Raw genomic sequence first — 22029 nt, 5'->3', positions numbered from 1 at the left:
AGCTCAAAACATATATTTTTTTTAAAAACACCCGAGGGGTGCCGCTCCCAGAGACTGCGGGGAGTAGGACCGTAACCCCCCCCCCGCATACTTCAAAATAAAACCAGAGGAGTGCCGTTCCCCAGTGCTCGGGGCACCTTACAAGCCCCCATTATGCAAAAAAAATTGCTCCCGTAATTTGCCCCTGAGACCGAATGAATAAAATGGACTTCTAGTTTTTTTCACCTTTTCCACCGCGTACAAGTACTGCACCAGCACCCCGCCATTTTTTATCTAAAAAAAATAAAAATTGAGCCTAAATATCCATGTACCACCCCCTGACCAAGACTATAGGTTCAGAATGTTTGTGGGGGAGGGGTATGATGGTCCACACTAAAAATAATGTTGAAATACTATAGTAAGATATTGAAGACTAGGATTGAAAACTACTGAGTTCTAAGTAACAGATATAATAAAAATAACGGTGAAAAACTACTAAAATGGCGGTGCACGGAGTACGTAATCAACGTTTGGCGCCTCGACACTACCTTTCAAATAAATATAGAAAAAATATGATTATTAATATATTACAAAAGTACAGCAGCGGATGACGCACACAACCCGGGAAAAGAAAGCGACAAATTTACTACCTGAAATAAATAAAGGTTTGCTTGTTGAACTTGAAGAAAAAGAAAAAAAAGTGGGCTTCGAAACGAGGCTGCGCATGCGTAGAGTACAACTGCTACACAAAAAAAAGGAAAGTTTGACATACTATCATAGAAATAAAGGGGCATATTATCAACAAAAGGCGATACATTATCGCCGCTTTTATCGGCAGGAAACTGCCGGTAAAGCGGCGATAATGGGCTTGATGATAGGCCCTTGTTAATTCCCATAGAAGCCTATGCTCTGGTGTTAACATGGGACTAGGACTCCCGGCCTGTCAGGAGGAGATGAGGTCTCATGTCCACAGCTGCTATGTAATGGGGGTACCTCCTGTCGTGAGCTCAAAAAAACACGGGAGGTACTAGTTTGTGAACTCCATTTTCCATAAGCGCCTCAGTGTATTTATTTCACTTGTTTTTATAACCATGAAAGTTTCCGCGGTTATCATCATACGAGAGTTGTTGGGGTAGATATGAGGGACAGATTACTGTGCCTATGAAAACAAGATAAATATTTCTCCTACTCACTAAACATTCATGGGAGGAGGTGTGCCTATTTCATGCCTGTTAGTTTATACAACTCAATCGTTAGGCCATTTGGGCCTCACGCCTTCCCAGATCCAGACCCAGACCCAGACCCAGACCAAATTATCTCAGACTCTGTCAGCTCCTGCTCTAGGAGATCTTTGTCTTTGAGTCCCAAGCTGGGTACTTGGATAGTTACCAGCACCTCCCAAGCCTTTTCGTTTGAGCCCGTATAGGCCGATATTTGCAGCCATTCATAATGATCAGCAAAGGCATCAGTTATATTTTCCCCTTCATGGACTGTGGAGCCATCCCTAACTTTAACTTCGAAAAACCATCTCAATGCTGCTGTCCGCTTATGTAACCAAGCCAGAATTTTGCCAGCTCTGTCCCGTACCTTGTAGAGGTTGTAATGCTCAATATCTGCCTCTTGCTGTCTCCTCGGCAACCTCCTTAAATTCCAATTGTTTGAGCGCATGGCAGTGTCTCACCGACTCGCTGCTTTCTAAGTACGAGTCTCCAATTCCTAGAGTTCATGCATCTAGCTGTGACATTTTCTCTATTTTTTGGTCTGCTACCCTATCCCCTTATTACTGTTTAGTATGTCTCCCAGAGAGGACAAGTCGAATCAAAGGCCCCTTCATTTTCTGATATATAGTGGTCTGTAGCATCTTGGAGTTTTGTCTTAATATGGGGCACTCTGAGATGCCAGGGGTTAATCCTACCCATGCATGTTTGGCTTAGTTTATAGAGTCATAAAAGACACACACTGGAGAGTGGTCTCAGATACATCGGGTGAGGTGGTGGGCACCGCGAAAGCAGGCCAGGTGGCGACCCAGGTAAAAATATGATCTATATGTGATAGACTGCCATGTGCCCCCGTGAGATAAGTATATTGCTGTGTCGTGGGGTTAAGTGCCCTCCCTATGACCCATCGCAGACAAGAAATATCTCAGTGTGGTGCCCATGTGATCCTGTTAGCATAGGGGCAACCAGTCAATCATGGCGAGAAGGCCACATTACCGTCACATCTAACCACTATCCTAAACTCGGGGAGATCTAGGAGCAGGGCACCCACCTCAGGTAGTACCTGGAACTACAGTCTGGAAGGAACATAAAGCAAGATTATATTAAAGGGTTGACCTTCCCAGTGACCTGACACCTCCACAAAGCATCCCTGAGTGTCATTCATAACCTTCCGGCTCATAAAAGGGAAAGAGGAGACCATTAAAATGCCCACTCCCCTAGAGTCTCTAGTGTAATCTGAATGTGCCACTAGTTTGTATCCCCACCTGTTGAGTGCGTCATATTGCGCTCGCCAAATATGTGTCTCCTTTAGGAGGACCACATCGGGCACATGCAGCTTCAAATACTCTAGGACTATCTCTCTTTTTATTCTATCACCTAAACCATTTACATTCCAGGAAAGTATCTTAAACTTTTTGTTCAAACTTGGGGATAACATTCTCTCTCATATTTTGTAATATTTCTAATAATGAAGAGATTTCTTTCCATATCTCGGAGCTTCAGTAGGCAAAATGTCACCAATACTAGCTTCTTGTACTTTTAGAAACCGCCGCTGTATAGGACGCGTTATGCGGGTAATCACCTGTCGGCCCAAATGTGTCATGGGTAACGTCATCATAACTAGCAGTAACACACACAAACAACTCAAACGAACACCCATTGCATTACACTCTATCTGCCTCCATGCACAATGGACTTTAAACTTCCTGCCCTCCAAATATTCAAAGCGACTTGGAACCCTTTCTTATGTCTTAAAATCTGAGAAGCATGTAACTAAACTACCTCCCAATTGCCACCCCTCCAAACCATTTGAGTGAAGTTATGGCCTTCACTGTAATTCCAGAGTCAAACATCTGTCATCAGCGGATTCTCTGGGATGTCTCTGTAGGATATAGTGTTGTGGGACCATCTTGATTCAGAACCTCTGGGGGATCTCCTCAGAGAGTGATGGGCACTTCACAATTTTGCCACCTCCGGACAATTATCCATGCCAGTCTTTTGGTGGCATTCGTTTCGGGTGTTGCCATTGTCAGTTCCTGGCCGCCATTCTGTTCTACTATGGTGTCTCTATGAAGCCTGCCAGATTGTGGCCCGGTCCCATCTTTATTTCTCTTCTCTCAGGCTTTCTCAAACAGTACTCCATCCCTCCAACCAATTCCATACTTCCTCAGGTATTTCAAAGAACCAGGTCTTGTCCTCGGCCACCACTCTTCATCTAGCTGGTAATAGCATTGCATATTTCAATTCTTTATCTCCTAGGACCATTATAACATCCAGGAAAGAACAGCTCATTTTCTGCACACAGACGGTAAAGTCCAGAAAGAATGTGAAGGTACTATTATCCCAAGTGACCGGTGAGGCACTATGCACTGCCTGCGGAGTAATGTCTCTGTCCTCATAATTGAAAACGCAGGCTATGATAGGACGCGGAGGAGCTTCTGGTTTTGGTGTGACTCCCGGGATCTAGTGGGCCCATTCTACCTCAAAGTATATTGAAAGGCCTCTGGGTTGGAGGTATTTAGGCATTAGATCTTCGACAAACAGATCCACTGCTGGGCCTTTTGCCTTTTCTGGAACTCCAATGATACGTACATTATTTTGTCTAGATTGACCTTCGGAGTCTTCAACTCTGGTTTCCAAAACCCTTACTATCTCTTTCAGGTCTCCCACTTGGGTTCACAGTGCCTTTCGTAGATCATCATGCATTGATGTCATCTCTGTAGTAGTTGAATCAATCTTGCCTTCCAGGGAAGACTTCATGCCTTGTATTGCCGTCATTATGTCCTGTAGAGTTAGCGACTCCTCACTTGTAGGACTCCGTTTTGATGCCAGGGGCAACAGATCTTCTGTTCCTACAAGTGGGGCCCCCGATCTAGGCTGGCTGTATTTTTCCATTTTTGTCTGGAGTGCTGATCGATTTCCCTTCACTGCCATAATGTTTGCTATTCCCTCTGTTTTGTTCTTGCTCCCATCTAGGAGCATGGCTTAAGTTCAGTGGATGGGGTCTTCACCACCGTCTAACAAAGGGTGCTGCTTCCCTTGTGGCCTGTTGGGCCTCTATCCCTTCCACTCATTCACAGCTGCTTCTAGCCGATCATCTGGGTCAGGCGATTGCTGCTTCAACAGCTTATTCCACATCACCTATCTCCAATCCATGGTGCACCGCTAGCGTTGCTTTCTTAATGTGCCACATAATTTGTTCTTTTGCATCAGTGTCAGGAGGGAATCAAGACTGCCTCCATTTCATGTGGCGTGTTATGCAATTTGATGTGTAAGAACCTCTACAACTCAAGACGGGCCACTACTCTACACTTCCCACGGCCCGTTTGTTGACTTATATTTTGGGGTTCACTGCGGGAGTACTGATCAGAGTGTGTGATTGTCAGGCTCTTCGCGTAATGGCCATTTGTCATCCAGGCCCGGGAGGGCACCTTTTGTTTAATGATCTCTGCGAACTCCGTCCCCCACCACTGGAACTCGCAGCCTCTGTTTCAAGACCGACCTCGTTCTCCCAGGTCCGGTCACCGAAATCACTTTCAGAGGGTGTCTCCCTCTTTGTTTCGTTCTCGTGTGGGTGCCTGCCCAGGGCACGCTTTTCTCATTTCCAACGCTTTGTGTGGGTCTCTACTAATCACGGTTCACCAGGGTGAGGAGCAGAGCAGCTGATCAGTCCAATTCACAGCAGCCACAGTCCGTACAGCGGGGTTCTCATTCAACACCAGCATTGCATTCTACTCGCTTTTGCCACTGGTCTGTGTTCTTGGTGCCCAGGTGCTGCGGCTGCCAAGAATAATGCCTGGTTGCCTGACACGTCACATGTTTCCGGCTCCTCTTCACTGTTCCTTGGTGGTTCCCTTTCCGGTGCAGGGTGCAGTGGCTTACTCGCTGCTACTCGCTGCTAGAACGGTTGCCTCTGAGGTTTTCACACGTCAGAGAACTCTCTAAGATCAGCTTCACATCCCTGGTCTTAGGTGGTGATTTTGGGGGACAAGCATTGATTCTTAATATTTAGTCTCTTTTAAATATTTCTACATCAGCATAATGTTCGGAGCTTTTCCATTTCCCCATCGGCTATGTTGTTTCTCAGTGTATTATGTGTGATTTGGTATATTTTTATCTTCCATATTTGTAATATAGTTTCATTTGTCCATTTATCTTCTATATTGTTTCATGTGCGCATTTAACATCTTCATTTTCTATAATAACAATCATATATTGTTTTAAAATAGGATTAAAAAAGAGAAAAACGTACCATATGCACTTTGTGTCACATATCACAGTTGGGAGCCAGAGAAGGCTATCCTTTCAAGCAAATCCTGTGAAGAATTCCTCTCACTGCGATCAGTATCTGGAATTGCAATAATCTTCTTTCATCTTGGCTTGCACTGAGAGTTTGAGTTGATAAACAGAAGAGACATTATCTCAGTCAATTGGAGGCATATCATGCTTATGATGATAAATCTAATTGCCCATTTTACAGACACCTGCTGTTAGAAAGAATGATTTCATCTTTTATAATGGTTTTGATTTAGAGGTCTGTCTGCTTAATCATTTATTCACTTCTCAGGGGCATACCATTCTAATACGAAAATACATTATATATCTTTTTCGTTCGCTTAGTCATATTATGACATAGAATGATTTTTGTTGTGAAGAATGGTAAAAATTGCTTAGGCTGGTTTAGACAGCGGCTGAGTTACAGTCATAGTGTTTCCCCTGCTAGCATGAACGTATCTGGGCTTCTGACATGAACTGGTGCTTAGATTGGTTCCGCAACAGAAGAGACTTGCAGGTGAAGTCTGCCGTATTTGTGGATCAAAACAGAGGATAGTAGGTAGTTCAAAGGTATAGTTCTAGGAATTACTTGAAACCGAATCCATGCATTTCACCCTAACACTCCTGTAATGTTGCCTGATAATGCTAACGAATTCACAAATGGATTTATGTGTATCTGAATTAGTACTGCTATAGTACTACTCCATGTACCCACATATGCCTTTGTAAATTGATCCCTCTCAATTTTTTTGTCAAGATATGGCTTTAATGAGGCTATCTCAGCTGCAAAAGTGTAGTGTTGTTTTTGTGTGTTATCAGATTATTGTCTTTCTTTTTTTTAGGTGTATTTGGATGGTGTCAGCATTTAACAGTCAACTTGGTGAGATGATACACGTATAACTTTGCCCCAAAATATTGGCTCATTCTTGATTTATCTTCTATGAATGTTGTGTTTGTTTAGTTGATCATTTAAAATCAGCATTTTGAAGAAAATGTCCCTATATTTGCTAAAATGGCAGAAGAATCTTATGGACTTATTAGGCATCCGGTGCACTGTTCATGATTGTGCAAAAGCACACTTTTAAATAGGTGCAAACATGAACAGTGTGCCCGATTACAATTAATGCCTCAATTACTTACCGGTAATTGCATTACTGTGAGTCCTACTCCCTTGCTTCCATTACTTATGCATTGAGGCATCCCTGCCTCACCAGACACCCATACTACGTGATTTAACCCCCACCCTCCTCAAACCTACTGTAATATCACATAGACCGAAACCATACCAAAAGGTTGGCCTGGACTACCAGGGAGGGAGGGAGGGATGGATGTAAGAAATGGAAGCAAGGGAGTAGGACTCAAGTAATGCAATTGCTGGTAAGTAATTGAGGCATTACCTCCTCATCCCTCCCTTGCTTCCATTCCTTAAGCATTGAGATGTACAAAGCCAATCAGGACAACCAAAGAAGGGATGCAAAAACAGGTTTATCAAAAAACACAGACAACAAGGAAAAACCACCCAGGAACCATAGTGGAAAGAACCTTGTACTCAAAAACGTCAGCACAGTCAGCCTCCCGGCTAAACCTGTAACAAGAGGCAAAGGACAACGGAGAAGCCCATGAGGCAGCCTGGCAAATCTCAGAAATGGAAGTCCCTCGGACCCCCACACAGGACGCAGCCATGGACCAAGCGGATCCACCCAGAACCCCCAAAGGAGAAAGGAGCCCTGACGCCATGTACCTCCAAAGCAATCGGAGACCAAGCTCAACGACTCAAAGAAGGAGTAGAAGGACGCAAACCATGACGCACGGACCCAAAAGTCACAAAAAGCGAATCAGAGAGACGGAAAGGAGCAACCCACTCCAAATAGGCCAGGAGAGCCCACCGAACATCCAAAGAGTGCAGCCGCACCTCAGACTCCGATGATGGAAAATCAAAAAAGGAAGGAAGGACCAACTCCTGATCCCTGTGGAACAGAGAAACCACCGAGGATGAAAGTAAAGGACCGGTTTTAAATTGATCCAGTCCCCAAAAACCCGACAAAAAGGGAGTTAGGAAGAAAGAGCACCCAGTTCACCCAGTCGGCGAGCAGAGGAAAAGGCCACCAAAAAGACGGCCTTAAAGGACAAAAGGCGCACCAAAAACAAGGGCTCAAAGGGAGGGGACATCCAGGCGTACAAGACAAGAGACAAATCCAAGGAGGGAAAATGCCACTGAGGGGCAGGAAGAACATTACCTAGTCCCCAAACAGGTGACCAACCAACCCATCAGGATCCGAGAGATCGTCTCAAGGGCTCCGAAAATGCAACAAACGCAGCCCACTGCAAACGAAGGGAAGAAACTCTCAAGCCCAAGGCAGCACCATCCTGGAGAAACAGCACCACCTCAAATAAAGAAGAGGAAGCAGGGTCCAAACCCTTGTCACAACACCACTGACAGAAAGAACCTCAGCACCTGAGGTAAGACTCGGTGGGCGACAGGCACCTAGCCGCCTGCACAGAAGAGGTCAAGCCAGCCGGAACTCAATCTCCAGGCCGCCAAGCGCATCCTGGCCAGAACATTCTGCTGCAACACCAGGAACACCAAAGGGGATGGAGACAGAGGGAGCAACCACTCCACCGCAGACCTCATTGCCACCAGGAGAGGAAACCAGGAGGCACCAAGCCAAGCAGAATCACAGAAGCCCCCAAGGATCAGACCCCAGTAGGAAGCGGAGAAGAAGGGGGAAGAGAGGAAAAGCACACAGAAGCCCGCGAGGCCAAGGGCAGGAGAGAGCATCCACCGCCCAGGCTGACCCCTCCCGACTGTGGGAGACAAACCTGGCCACCTTGGCATCACCCACACACATAAAGAGGCCCACCACCAGAACACCCCAATGCACCGACAGATCCACAAACACCTGATGGAGGCAGAAATGCACAGAGGACGGGAAGGCCCTGATGAGGGCATCCGCCAGGGACTTGGATACCCCACGAAAACGAATTGCAGAGAGCACCATCAGATGAGACTCTGTCCAAATGAACAACTGCCTCGCCATCAGAGCCAGAGAGGAGGACCTGGTTCCACCCTGCTGTCCACCAAAGCCATGGAAGCGACATTGTCTGACCAGACAAGAACAACGGAACCCTGCAGAAACCGGGAGAAGGCCAACAGAGCCAAAAGCCCCTGGACCAATGAACCCCCAGTCAGGCCCCCCCCCCAGAGGCTGGCAACCGAGTTACCCACAATGGGAGCCAGATGAGAGAGCGAAACTCCCTTCAGCAGATGACCCCGAACCAACCACCAACCCAGAGCCGTCCCGATCTGAGGGGACACCGGGACTGGAGAAGAGAGCGGGAGGCAACAGGGAGATCAATGCGTCAGAACATGAGCCATCAGCGTGTGCAAAAGAAACCTGGCCTACAGCACCAGAAAAAACATGATGCCACATCCCCCTTGCACCTGGAGCCAATGAGCCGCCACCTGAACCGTACCAGACAGAATGACCACCCCAAAATCTGTCCGAAGCTGAGTCCCAAGGAAAGACGATCATGGGATGGAACAAGGAACGACATCCCTACAATGATAAGAAAGCCGGGCTCCCCAAAACAGCCAGAAACACCTCAGTGTGACTGAGAGCCAACAGGAACAAGGGGCAGGAACTAACCAAACATCCAGGTAAGGATGAAGAAATATCCCCTGACCGTGGACCAGAGTCACCAACAGAGCCAGAAGCTTGGTGAAGACCCGAGGAGCTGACTGCAGCCCGAAAGGCAAATCCGCAAACTGGAAGAGGGAGTCGCCAAATGCAAAACGTAAAAACATCTGACGCTCCAGAGCCACTGAAACAGGAAGGTAGGCATCCTTCAGATCGACAGACGTCATGAATTCCCAGACCTCCACCAATGGAATGATGGACAGCAAAGACACCAACTGGAAGTGAATGGACCAAACCCAACCATCCACCCTCCTGAGGTCCGGAACTGTCCGGAATCCTCCCGACACCGTCTGGAGCATACACAAAATGGAACAACAACCCAGACCCTGTTATGCCAGAGGGACCGGTAAGAACACCAATTTCGCCATAAGATCCCAAACCCCCTCCACAAGAGCCTCCCGCTGCACCGGGAACCAGGGAACAAGAGTACAATGTTGACCCAGGCGGGCAGAATAGCGACAACGTCTATAAGATAAACTCTCCTGATAATAGAAAAAGCCCAGAGATCCATCACAACCAGCTGCCAAGCCTCCAGGAAAGACAACAGCCTTTGCCCACAGCTCCTGAGGCCGAAATGCCATCGACGTCAGGACTTCCACTTGAAAGAAACCGACAGATCCTTGGGACCAGCCATGGTAGAAGACCACTAGGGCTGGAACTTGCGCCGAAGGGATGAAAAGGTCCCTGAGGACTGCCGGAAAGACTGGAAGGAAGAAACTGAGGAAGGAGCCGGAATCCAGAAGAGACCAGAGCCAGACACAGACGCCTCACCCTCGTAAGGCAGAGCATGCTTACGATCCACGAAGGCCTCAGTGATCATACTGACCAGCCGTTCACCAAAAAGTATCTAGCCATCAAAGGGGATCTGAAGGAGAAAGGACTACTCCGAAGAATCAGCCCTCCAGTCACGCATCCACAAATACCTGCAAGACAAACCAAAGAACCAGAAGCCACGGCAGAAGATCGAAGACTCGCTTTTAGTAGGAATCTGTCTTCCTAAGCGTGAGCCACAGCACCCTCAATCATGTCCTGCATTTCAGAAGCCGAGAGCAGGGCAGAAGAACCCCCCCGACCCTGGGACCTAGTTTGGCGAGCCGGGATAGTCTCCTTATCCTCAGAAGAGGAGGTCAAAACAAGAAAGTGGATTGTAGCACGCTTCACCAGAATGACACTGCAACAAGTACAGCAGAGTCACGTCTAAATAGGGAGCAGCCCAGGAACCTTTGAAACAGAGGCAAAGTGAGAATCAGCAAACACACTTAAGTATAAAAAATGGACTCACACGAGGCCCTTACTGTAAAGAGGACCAGAAACAGCCAGCTGAGGATCCCAGCCGTCCCCACTGCTGCCGCTTCCCCTTCCTGCCTCTGACCCGGAAAGACAGCCCCAGCCACTCAGGGCCGGTGACTCCATCAGCCAAACCCCGTCTGCTGTGCCCCTAAGAGTGCACCGCTACTCCAGACGCAGTGAGGGAAGGCCTTGCGCTGTTCAGGCCAGCACCGCCAGGTCCAGCAGGCAGAATGCAATGAGGGAGAAGACACCCCCATGAAGAATCCAAAATGAAGAAGAAACTCGAACAAGAAGACCACAGCACCGCAAACGGCCAGGGCGTGGTACGCGTGTCTCAACAGGTGAGACAAAGAAAAAACAGGAGGTTTGAGGGGGATGGGGGCTACTTATAGTCCCCGCGTGATAAATCACGTGGTATGGGTGTCTGGTGATGTAGGGATGCCTCAATGCGTAAGGAATGGAAGCAAGGGAGGGATGAAGAGGTAATGCGTCTTCCTTAGTTCGGTCATGAAGTCTGGGCTATCCTTAAGGCAATGCATTCATTTAGAGATGGAGCATCCCCTTTATTCAGTTGCTCCATGTTTCACTGCAGAGGTGGAAAACACCTGCATTTTAGAGAGGAGTTAGAGATCCCCTTGCAGGCAGGTGCAGTGAGTAACTTCACCTGCCTGCAGGGAAATGTCCCTTCCAGAGGGCTGCCCTCGGGGGCCACACTGACAGGGTGCTACCTTTTGTGACTCACTCTCAGTGTCGCCCTGATTACTTCTTTTCCTTTGTGCCCAAGTTCATAATACAACACAGATGCAGAAGCAAAGAGATTACCTCAGTTGTATGGGACCATGCACCTGTTCCAATGAGAGAATACAGAGACAGTGCTGTAACTACATGTGCTCCAGCAACACAAGCGTTTGTAATACCAAAGTGCTGTGTGGGTGCACAAAGTGGGCGCACGCTCCCGTTGCATCCCACTGCACTTTGTTTAAATTGGTCCCTGATGGAAACATGGATAATTCGTCCTCTTGAAGCAAGCACATGAATCTAGACTGAGCGGTTATGATAGATGCCTGATGCAGGCCTACTATTTCACCACACTAGAAGAGCTGCAACCATGAGGACTATACGTCTGTTGAAGAAAAACTCATAATTGAAAGCTCACATCATAGAAACCTGCTTTATAAGCGAAGATGGTTCAACTGCTGCAAGTTAACATTCTAGCACGGAAATTTACAAAGCACCAAGTTTCAATTTCAGGTCGCCTTTTCATTAACAGAGAATATATCAGGAGAAACTCACGAAAACTAGCACATAAGTAGCAGTCAGGGATGGTTCTTTTTCACAAACAGGGAATTTTGTTTAGATGCTCTACTCGTAGCTTTTTTTCTGTGCATGTGATGCAGTGTGTGTTTGCACACGTGTGTGTAGGAGGGGGAAATACAGTGCTGACAACTTTCTTGTACTTATCTCTCTAATGAAGAAGCTTGCCCTGCGCTGTATGCTAGTGACACTTGGTTAGTGCCTTTTCAAGGTACAAAAAACAATTAAGCATTGGTAAAGCCAATAGGTGTGGCCTTGGCAAATGTGTTTTTATTTTCACAAACATAATAAATATGCAAAAATAATTCTGTAATCAAGTAAAGATTATGAAAATAAAGGAGTGTCATAGTTGGCCAGGCACAGCAGCTCTGGCACTTGAGTGTACTATTTTTAAAGCAGTGTGAGCAGGAGAAATGCTGCCACTCATTTGCAAGAAAGCCAAGGGATGAAATTAAATGAATCCCTGCCCCATGCTGGATGCTGCTGTTGGCATGATCAATATGCGAACAGCTCAATTAATAAAGAGGATTTAACTAAAATCCCCCTATTTAATGTACATATGTATGTATTTTGAATATGGATTATTTTGAAAAACACGAGTAAGGTAAGACAGCTAAAGTCTTAAAATTTGTCTATATTGATGAGCATGGTGCAAGGGAGTGCATGGAGCAACGGGCAGGCAGCAAGTGGGTGATCACAGATTGCAAGGTACCACAGGGAACCACATGGGGCAAAGAGGGTCATAATGGAGAAAGGGGAATAAGGGAATTACGGGGTACAAAGAGGACCACATGCATTTCACATAGTTCAGGATGAGAGCACAGGGCAAATGTGTAGGATGCAAGGAAGTGGGAAACTAACAGATGGATACTGCAATAAGCCTATAAGTGTACTTTTAAATGGGTTTAAACCACTTGATTGAAGGCAACACCACATCAAATTGACTCTCACATATTTTGAGGTATAGGCAGCAATTGATGCAAGGCTAGAGCAGCATACAATGTAAGGTAGGATCAGTGATGCAAGTTTACTACTATTGCCCATACACTGTTTTCCTAGACCCACGGAGGCACAGCAGACCGGCAGTACTCACAGGCGTTCCTGCAAAGTATTCAACTTCTCGCCGCACCCGCTCCGCGGGTGCCACTTCGGACAGGAGTGTGTGCATCTCACCTGAAGGAGGAGAACCAGCAAGGTGGACAGGGCGACAGGCTCGGCTGGGCTGCGAGCGTGCGGGGACTCCAGCAACCAGGAGTCCCTGCGAGACCAGGGATACCAGCATCCGGTCCGCTCTCCCTGCTGGCCCGCCCCCTGCACAGCTGAGGCTTGTAAAAGCTCCCTCCACCACCACTCGCTGGGACACTGTTTTCCTAGACCCACGGAGGCACAGCAGACCGGCAGTACTCACAGGCGTTCCTGCAAAGTATTCAACTTCTCGCCGCACCCGCTCCGCGGGTGCCGCTTCGGACAGGAGTGTGTGCATCTCACCTGAAGGAGGAGAACCAGCAAGGCGGACAGGGCGACAGGCTCGGCGGGGCTGCGAGCGTGCGGGGACTCCAGCAACCAGGAGTCCCTGCGAGACCAGGGATACCAGCATCCGAACCGCTCTCCCTGCTGGCCCGCCCCCTGCACAGCTGAGGCTTGTAAAAGCTCCCTCCACCACCACTCGCTGGGACACTGTTTTCCTAGACCCACGGAGGCACAGCAGACCGGCAGTACTCACAGGTGTTCCTGCAAAGTATTCAACTTCACGCCGCACCCGCTCCGCGGGTGCCGCTTCGGACAGGAGTGTGTGCATCTCACCTGAAGGAGGAGAACCAGCAAGGTGGACAGGGCGACAGGCTCGGCGGGGCTGCGAGCGTGCGGGGACTCCAGCAACCAGGAGTCCCTGCGAGACCAGGGATACCAGCATCCGGTCCGCTCTCCCTGCTGGCCCGCCCCCTGCACAGCTGAGGCTTGTAAAAGCTCCCTCCACCACCACTCGCTGGGACACTGTTTTCCTAGACCCACGGAGGCACAGCAGACCGGCAGTACTCACAGGCGTTCCTGCAAAGTATTCAACTTCTCGCCGCACCCGCTCCGTGGGTGCCGCTTCGGACAGGAGTGTGTGCATCTCACCTGAAGGAGGAGAACCAGCAAGGCGGACAGGGCGACAGGCTCAGCGGGGCTGCGAGCGTGCGGGGACTCCAGCAACCAGGAGTCCCTGCGAGACCAGGGATACCAGCATCCGGTCCGCTCTCCCTGCTGGCCCGCCCCCTGCACAGCTGAGGCTTGTAAAAGCTCCCTCCACCACCACTCGCTGGGACACTGTTTTCCTAGACCCACGGAGGCACAGCAGACCGGCAGTACTCACAGGCGTTCCTGCAAAGTATTCAACTTCTCACTGCACCCGCTCCGCGGGTGCCGCTTCGGACAGGAGTGTGTGCATCTCACCTGAAGGAGGAGAACCAGCAAGGCGGACAGGGCGACAGGCTCGGCGGGGCTGCGAGCGTGCGGGGACTCCAGCAACCAGGAGTCCCTGCGAGACCAGGGATACCAGCATCCGGTCCGCTCTCCCTGCTGGCCCGCCCCCTGCACACCATGCCCCTATATAATAACCTCTAACTCCCGCAGCGTGGGGCGCAGCTTGGGGCGAAGACCGGGCTAAGAGCGGGCCGTTTGAGGCCGTTCGAGGACTGAGCGGACTGGACTGGCCCACCCTCTTTCGCCAATTTTTCCACGATTACCCTCTACTGAGCCTAAATAGGTAAACCCTTCTTATTATCCCATTTTTCACTGCTAGATTGGTGATTGCCCTCTTGTACTAAAGCTATGTGTACCAGGTTAACCTGGAGTAAGGCTTCGAAAGGTGGCCCACCAATCAGCGGCCCCATGGATGACTTCATTACCCGTACCAATCTAGCTATAGACCAAAAAAATTCTAAACTCCAAACTCGGGTCTCCCTAGAATTGGTAGCTGCTAGAAGACTGTCCCAGGTCATTGCAATTTCTAAAAAATCCTCCCTAGGCCACATAGCCACTGCGGTTACCCCGGAGCGTCCTGCTATTCCCGATTGTGTAGTCACGCAGATTGATGTCCACCAGACCCCGATTCCCTCCCTCCTCTCCCCGCCCTTAGAGCAACTATCCAAAGCAGACGAAGCGAACCTACCTGCTGCTTCACGCAATCAGGATGCTACTTTTAATCCACCCACCCCGGCATTTTCTAACGCGACTAGCGGCAAACAACCTAAAAGAAAACGCCATTCCCGCTCTGCCTACTCCCGCAAGAAGGCAAAAATTGTGGTCTCACAACATCTGGCATTGTCTAGTGTCCCGGTATCTAACGCAAAAGGAGAGCGTACCCTTAGGAAGCAGCCACTAAGGGAGGGAGGGGGAGAGGGGACAGTCACCGCTTCATCCACCATCACTCTAGAGGATGAGGGCTTACAGGTAGAGGGGTTGGGCAAGAATGAAGGGGAATTTATAGGTTTGGTTTGGGAAACCCTCAAAAAACTTCTTTCCCCCCTCGACCTCAGACTCTCACGGATTGAAAACAACTTGCTCGAGATGGAAAAAAGCATTATTGCTCTGGCCACTCTCGGCCTGAGAAGTCTTGAAAATCAGGGTCTCCCTGTAGCTGATCCAACACTATTAGCTCCTGCATCTCAAGCTCAGCAACCTCCCCCCCCAGTACCAGCCTCTGTACGGCCGGTTCCTAAACCGAGGACTGTGGCTCAAACTTCCGCTGTCACTAAACCTAAGGCTCCTAAGCGTGCCTCCCGCACCAATCAGTAAACCCTAATCCTGGAGTCCCTCCTAGACCCCCTCCTAGTGAAGTGGCTTATCAGCCTATTCAGGGCCCTCCTGCTAAGAACAATTTTAGAGGGGGCTACATTGATCTTCCCCCAGAGGCCAATGATTATGTGGTTGTGCTGACGGGCGTCCCCCAGATTGGTAATGGTCAACACGAGAACCACTGGTCTCTGAAGAACAAGATAATGTATTGGCTTAATGTGAATAGACCAATCCCTAATGGCCGGAGAAGTAGAGTCCTGATGGTTCGTAGAACTCCCTGGGTGGGCTCCACAAAGAAAACCAGCCCTGGGGACTGTATAGTGGTGACATTTGAGGACCCACATACGGCACAGTACATCTGTTCTTGGCCCAACAGTGAAGGGTCTTTTGTCATACCTAGGCCGCTGTCCTTCTTTTATCCACCACGCCCCAGACATATCCAGGTGGATGATTGGTCATTGGTACATCACCATTCATGGAAGAGTCATCCTAACAACCAAAAGGATTTCCTCTCACATTGGAACGGCCTTCCAACCTCAAACAGGTTTGGTGGCCTGGAGGAGGTAGATTGACTCCCTAGGCAATCTGCTCATCAATTAATGGGAAAAGCACCTCCACCACAGGTCCTAGGGCTCCTAGAATCTCCCTGTTTGTCAACTGAACCTTTAGCTCCTGACCCTCCAGTAGGTCCAGTAGGAACACCAAATAGTTTGTTTATTGATGGGGGGTTGATTGCTCCAAGCATTTTAGATCTTCAAGGTGTGGAAGAACGGCTGGATTCACCCTGTATGATTCCCCTGTCACCCACTCAGACTGTCTTAATAGATAGAAAGCTGTTCGGTGTAGTTATGGCTCCTAATTACCTTCAGATAGAGCCACCACCAAGGCCATCTAGAGCGGTTGAGAACAATCCGCCTACACCTATCTATCTTCCTAAGCAGACTACCCCAGGTGAACCTTTGCTAAAGATTCTAAGCTGGAATGTGGCAGGGCTTGCCCGTAACTTTGAAAACCCTGAATGGAATGCTTTCTTAAAACCCTATAACATCTGCCTCCTACAGGAAACCTGGTGCCAAGAACCCAGGCACAGAGTAGGCTTCTCAACCTACTTTGTCCCAGCTTCCCAACAACATGGATGCAAAGGTCGCCCGTCTGGCGGCCTTCTTATATGGGTCAGCATCGCACTAGGTTTAAGTGTAAGTCAAAGGACCACTCAATCTCCTGACCTCCAGAGGATAACTATACACTGCCAAGGGGGAAGGAACTTAGAAGTTTTTAATCTTTATTTGAGGGGCGCTAGGGGTGGGGCATCATGTGTAACCTCAACAGGATTAAGCAGCGATCTAGCTGCTTGCAACATCGATTCTTATGTTCTTCTTGCAGCGACTTCAATTGCTGTTTTGAGCCATTGGCTAGGGAAGACATTTTGGACACCTTTGATGAGGATACAAGGAGAGGTATCCCTATCCTGACCCTAGACCCGATTCCCAAATGGACGCAAAGTGCGATAGACATCAATGCTCTTTGCATGGAACACAACCTGAGACCAACAAATGGTCGATCCAAATCGGATTCTATGGGTGCGCATACGTATAACAGGACGGGTCACACCTCCAGAATTGACTTCATCATGCTGAACTATAATCTTTGGTCATTCCATCAAGACATGGAGGTCATAGTGTCTTGTGATAGTGACCATAATCCTCTTTCCTTAACCCTGACTCCTCCTTGGCAGGTTGGGAACCAAGACAAGACTGCCCACAAGTGGAAATCATCCCATGAAATTGCTCCCTCAAACTGTGGCAGGCGCCTAAAGTGGGCAAAAGCAGTAGCGGACGAAGCAAGGATGGCGCAAGCCGGGACCATCTTGTCAGTGGTGGAGCCTCGGCTTGACGCCTTAAGTCCCACCAGTAAAAAGATCTTACCATTATTCACAGAGACTATAGTGGCACTGAGCGAATTGTTTATCATTCCCCAATCCAGTGCGAGGGTTGTACCGAAAGGTGTCTCCAAGGCTAGAGACAAGTGGTATTCCTCCAAATGTCGAGCTGCTAAGGGGGAACTTATCTCTGCAGTAAAAAACAAGGATCCAGTTAATATTAGAATCGCGAGGAAACTCTACAAAAAAACTGTGGCTGAGGCAAAGGAGGCTCACAAATTCAATTTTTGGTGGGAGCTAGTAGAGGCAAGTACTAGGAAAGATTCCAAGTGGTTTTGGGATTTGCTGAGAGCCAGGGACAAGCCTCTTGATCAACAGATAACTTGTAATATCCCTGGTGACGTCTGGTTTGCCCACTTCTCCAAGCTATATTCTGCTCCACTGGGGGCACCTTATCTAAGTCTGGGTCCTTTGCCCAGTCCCACAGTTGACCTTCCATTCAACGACGGCCCCTTCACCAGTCAGGAAGTAGAAAGGGCAATCAGGTGTATTGTATCCAATAAGGCTGCAGGCCCTGATGGGATTCCGGGTGACTTGCTGAAGAACTACCCATTGTTGTGGAGCAGATTAATTGCTTCACTCTTAAATGAGGTTTTGCTGGGAGGTTCTCTCCCTGACTCATGGAGGGGTGCTGAAGTCGTCCCTATTTTTAAGAAAGGCTGTAGGGACGACCCAGCCAACTATCGCCCTATCAGTTTGCTGGACTCAACCCAAAAGGTTGCCGGCAAAGTGGTACTGGGTAGGATTTTGCAGTGGGCAGAAGAAAACCAGATCCTGTCAGATTTTCAAGCAGGTTTCAGAACAGGGACAGGTACCATCGAGCAGACATTTCGCCCTCTAATGATATATTGGAAAGTGGTGGTACTGGGAGGGGGCAGTTTGTATCTAGTCTTTATAGACTTGCGAACAGCCTTCGACCTGGTTCCACAAGCCCTATTGTGGAATGTCCTCGATGGGTTAGGTTTACCCCCTTATTTGCTGGCCTTGCTTATAAAATTCCATGAAAACAATTTTGCCCAGATTAGATGAGGTGTCCAGGGGGAAAAAACATCTCGTATCCCTGTAGATAGGGGCGTCCGCCAGGGGTGTGTGCTTGCCCCCACTCTGTTCTCTCTTTACGTTAACGGAGTGGTGGAGCATCTCCTTCAACATCCATCAGATGCACCTTCCCTGGCTGGAAGGAAAGTTCCGACGCTCCTATTTGCGGACGACACCCTTCTAATCTCAAAATCACCAGCAGGCATCCAAAAATTGCTTTCTAGTTTCAAGGCTTTTTGTGACACTAAGGGCCTGGCTATAAATATAGGCAAGAGCAAATTCCTTGTCTTTAACCCCCCCAAGAAATCTGTTGCCCCTCCTGCTCTAGACTCTGTTCCACTCGAAAGAGTCAAAGAATTTGACTACCTGGGGATACGTCTCTGCGACACTATGAGCTGGAAGGCACACCACCAAAAGGTGTTTCTGACTCATAAGAGGGTCGCAGGTGCCCTGCTCAAAGAACAACGTGCCTCATCTATAAAAACCAATTGGGGCACTATTAGACATTTACAGGGCAAGGGTTGTGAGTGCAGCACTGTACGGCGCAGAACTGTGGGGTATTCAGAGAGTTGACACCTTGGCCCACCTCGAAAATAACTTCCACAAAGATCTTATGAGGCTACCCCACAGTACCCCTACAATCCCCCTCTTGCTAGATGCAGGCACCCGCCCAATATGTGAGCAAGCAAAACTATGTCCCCTTTTATTATGGGCCAGGATATGGAATGTCCCTGAACTGTGTAGTTACGCAGATGCCCTAAGTGAACTTTTGTCCCTTTCGGGCTGTTATAAGGTAACCTGGCTCAGGGAGGTTAAGCGGCTCCCCTATGAGTTGGGGTTAGGAGACGCTTGGGTCAATAAATCAGCACCGTCAAAACAACTGCTAAAGAAGGCTTATTGGTCATGGGTGGACAACGAGAGAATGTGCAATCCAAATCATTGTAAATCTGTTGCCCAGTTTCTGTTAGTTAAGGAGCTCCCCTATAGGGAACCCTATCTGGACTTAATCCATAACTCGGGCGACAGATCACTGTACTTCAAATTCAGGGTGGGGGTACTCCACTTAGGGCTGCTAACTTCCACCTGGAAACCACCTTTACAAACTGTACCATATTGTCCCTTCTGTGACTCAAGGGTTGAGTCCATCGCCCACCTGTTGTTCGAGTGCAATGCTTATGCGGTCCCTGGATCGAGATGGTTAAAGCCTATATGTAGGAGCTTGGGAACGAGATCACATTTGGAAGCTTTACGCATATTGCGTACAGATGCCCGCCCCTTTTTTGCCTGCTGTATGGCTAAATTCCTAGGCTGGGCTTGGCGAATAAGAACTGCAAAGAAGTTGTTGATCCAGTAATGTGCTTTCTGCCTGTACTGTCTTTTATAATTTGCCTAATAATGCATCTTTTTTTTAAATCTCACTGTTGATCCTGTAGGACATTTTATATTGTGCATTGTTGAATTGTTTTTTACTGATGTAATGTATTGCTTTTATGATATGTTCTATATCGAAATAAAGCTTCATTCATTCATTCATTCATTCATACTATTGCCCATACACACTTGACGCAGTATGTATAAATGTGAGGGTCAGGGGTCCCACAGAGAAATGATGCAGATTGTCCAGCAGAAGAGCAAGCTTCCATCACAGAAAGAGATATGTAACAGCAGAGGCAACAGCAGCTATCTATCTAGCTGGCTCTTTTTTAAAGCTAGGTGGTACTGCAGTTATACGAAATGGGTAATTTCACAGGGGGGTGGAGGGAATGGAGGCCACTTTTGAGGGCCCGAGGCTCGATTGGTCAATTTCACCAGTTTCTGTGGGTTGATGCAGCACAGCGTTGCATTGATATGCAGAGCACAGCAAATCACAACACCCACAACAGTAACTTGTCCCATCTTCTGATACCCTAACTTATCGAGATGGTCCACCTTTTCATACTCCAGAACCTTCCACCAATTTCCCATTCTAATACATAGGCCTCGTGTACTGTTGGCTTGTGCTGACAGCAGGGCCCTGCCTCAGTTCCATACATTTCTGTGCTTGTTTTTGAGTGACAAATTCATGGCAGTCACACATTGGAAATAACAGAGAACATCCTGTAGCATTGCACACTTTAAAGTAGGGCTATTAGGCTTACTCCTGTGCAAATGTGCCACTTTGGAAGCTTTGTTGCTGTGCCTGCACTTTGAGTAATGCTATTGCATTGGTGTGCATGTGTAAACCATTATAATGCAGAATTTGAATCTTATTTCCCTCCTTGCTGACCCTGGTGGTCTGCCCTCAACTGCACCAGTAATTAAAATTCCTACAGTCAGTGCACATCTCAGTTTAATTACTCTCCATACACAAAACTTGAATTTGACTGTGCTCTTGGTGTGAGTAAAAATGTACTATTTGCATCAATACTGGGAAAAACAATGTTTATTCCAATAGCCCTACAATGTGGGGCGTTAAGGGCAAACAGTGGAGCAGTGCATCGGGCAGAGTCATGACGAGCAGTCAAAAACAGTTCAGTTCTGATCCATCAATAAATCACCAATACATGCCACTTATTGCAAGGTCTAAATGTAAAGGTATTCCGGCTTACCTTATTAGGTCACAAATAGAGATAGCTCAAGAGGCCAAAGCAACTACGGAAGTTGTCTATTTGTGCAGGTAAGTTTCATAGTGTAGTGCAGTGTGGTGGAATGGACAGGACGTCGAAGGATTACTCAGGAAATTTAGAAGGATGAGTAAGTGATGTTTAATCCATATTGATAACTCCACCCGTACATGAGCGTCTGGTCATCAGAAAGCCAACGGTTACAATGGCCAACCGAAGGACTCAGCCGACCATGCACGGGAGACAACACATTTGAAAGACAACAATTAAAAGCTCGGGCCGTGGCTCGCGGTCTGAACACGAGCCAAGCCCTTTAATGATAAAGGACGCACGCCGCGAGATGTAGCACGCGGCGTGACACAGTTACATTACATTACACCACCTTCCCCTTACAACAGTGAACAAAATAGCAATAAAAAAAAAATGCTAAATAAAAATAAAAAAACAAATAACTAGAATCTAAAATATTCGTTATATCTTTCCGGAGCCCTGATATGTCTACCAAAAAGAAGAAACATTTTTGCCAACAGTAAAATTTTGACTATTGACAACCCTTGAAGAATTTGCTAAGCCCTCCACAGGAAGTTGCACAGAGGAATGACTAGAAACAAAAGAATTAGAAGAAGCATCCAGCCAAAAACTCCAATCCAAATTATCCGACCTATCTCCACACTTCTTACTTTTGATGATATCAGCTTGATGATCAGAAACCTTCACTAATCGACGCTTATTCCACCAACCCTTTTTTCCCAGAAAAGCCGCTCCCTTGCTAACTTTTACAACCTGGACAGGGGCAAAAAATTTTGAACGTCCTTTAACTACTTTTCCAGGATTCTTGATTAAAACCCAGTCACCAACTAGAACATCCACCAGTTTGCTATCTGAAGTCCCATCAAAAT

At 47.9% G+C, this 22029-nt stretch overlaps 1 protein-coding gene across 5 annotated transcripts in view; it reads right to left on the bottom strand.

Moving 5' to 3' along the window:
- MLIP (muscular LMNA interacting protein) overlaps positions 1-22029 on the bottom strand; it is a 1527370-nt gene that overhangs the window by 1150309 nt on the left and 355032 nt on the right. The window lies entirely within an intron of this gene.

This window comes from Lissotriton vulgaris, chromosome 6, assembly GCF_964263255.1.
Source record: "Lissotriton vulgaris chromosome 6, aLisVul1.2, whole genome shotgun sequence".
In the NCBI taxonomy this organism is placed as follows: Eukaryota; Metazoa; Chordata; class Amphibia; order Caudata; family Salamandridae; genus Lissotriton; species Lissotriton vulgaris.
Note: the sequence above shows the minus strand (reverse complement) of the source record. Positions and strands in the feature narration are given on the sequence as shown.